Source organism: Dioscorea cayenensis, unplaced genomic scaffold (genome assembly GCF_009730915.1).
Source record: "Dioscorea cayenensis subsp. rotundata cultivar TDr96_F1 unplaced genomic scaffold, TDr96_F1_v2_PseudoChromosome.rev07_lg8_w22 25.fasta BLBR01001375.1, whole genome shotgun sequence".
NCBI classification, from domain to species: Eukaryota; Viridiplantae; Streptophyta; class Magnoliopsida; order Dioscoreales; family Dioscoreaceae; genus Dioscorea; species Dioscorea cayenensis.
In genome coordinates, this window is record NW_024087766.1 from 64,335 (window position 1) to 66,113 (window position 1,779).

Consider the following 1,779-nt stretch of genomic DNA (forward strand, 5'->3'; position numbering starts at 1 on the left):
TAAATGACACAACTTACCATACACCAGATTATAGGGTGGTCCCTATTGGGGTTTTATGCGCCGTTCTGTGAGCCCAAAGTGTGTCATCCAAGCATTCCGACCAATCCCGCTTTCCTTGTTCCACGAGCTTTGTCAAGATTCTCTTAATCTCTTTATTTCTGTCTTCCACTTAACCACTTGTCTGCGGATGATAGGGGGAAGCAAGGTGATGACGCACTCCATAACGCTTCAACACCTTCTCAAGTTGAGTGTTGCAGAAATGAGTTCCTCGATCACTAATGATAATTCTTGGGGTCCCAAATTGAGTGAACAACCTCTTTAAAAATTTAACCACGATTCTAGAATCATTAGTAGGTAGAGCTTGAACCTCCACCCATTTAGAAACATAGTCAACCATACATTAAAATCAATACACCAGAATATATTAATTACCTTTAGACTTTGGCAATGACCCCATGAAATCAATAACCCATACATCGAACACCTTACAAAACTGCATTGGATTATGAGGTATTTCATCCCGTCGTGATAGATTTCGGGCCCTTTGACAGCTGTAGCATCAAAGAATAAACTGATCTGCATCCTGAAATAAAGTTAGCCAATAGAATCTGACAGCCAAGGCTTTTTCAATAGTTCTACTTGAAGCATAATGGCCCCCAACTAGCCCAGAGTGGCAATGTGCAAGGATGTCCCAACCTTCTTCCCTTGATACACATCTTCGGACCACATGATCCGCATAAATGCGGTATAAGTATTGAACATCCCAAAAGTAATGCCTCAAATCGCTGAAAAACTTCTTCTTTTGCTGGAATGTGAGGCCCTGCTTGAGTACTTTCCCCGATAAGTAGTTTGCAAAATCTGCGAACCATTGAGTGCCCCTTGATTTTGAACTCTGAACTGCATACAATTGTTCCTCGGGAAAGAAATCGTTAATTTTTTTCCTTGACAGCTCTTAACCTTCACACTCTCCCAATCGAGAAAGATAATCTACAACCACATTTTCGGTTCCTCTCTTATCTTTTATCTCTATATCAAACTCTTACAACAATAAGATCCAACGAATCATCTTCAGTTTCGCATCAGCTTTGTTCATAAGATATCGGAGCACCGAGTGATCAGTAAATACACTGACACTAGATAAGATGAGATATGGCTAGAACTTGTCAACAACAAACACCACTACTAACAACTCTTTTTTTGGTGGTTATATAATTCTTTTGAGAACTCGTGAGAGTCTTTCTAGCATAAAAAATCGGTTTGAACTATTTACCTTTCCTTTGCCCCAAAACTGCTCTAATAGCGTAGTCACTTGCGCCACACATGAGCTTGAAGGGTTCATTCCAGTTCAGGGTGATTAAAATCGGTGCTTGCACTAATTTATCTTTTAACAGATTGAAAGCGATCAAACAATCATTCCCAAAATCAAAGGGAGCATCTTTTTCAAGGAGTTTTGTCAACGGTTGAGTGATTTTCGAAAAGTCCTTGATGAACCTCCTATAGAAGCCCACATGACCCAAGAAACTACGAACTCATTTCACATTTGTAGGTGGGGGAAGTTTAGCTATGACTTCAATCTTCGCCTTGTCGACCTCCATTCCTACTTGGGAAATCTTATGACCGACGACAATGCCCTCTTGTACCATGAATTGACACTTTTCCCAATTAAGAACAAGATTTGTTTCCTCACATCTCACCAAGTTCCTTAAGCAAATGTTGAAAGAATCTCCCAATGCTGAGAAATCATCCATAAACACCTCCATGATATCTTCTAGGGGATCA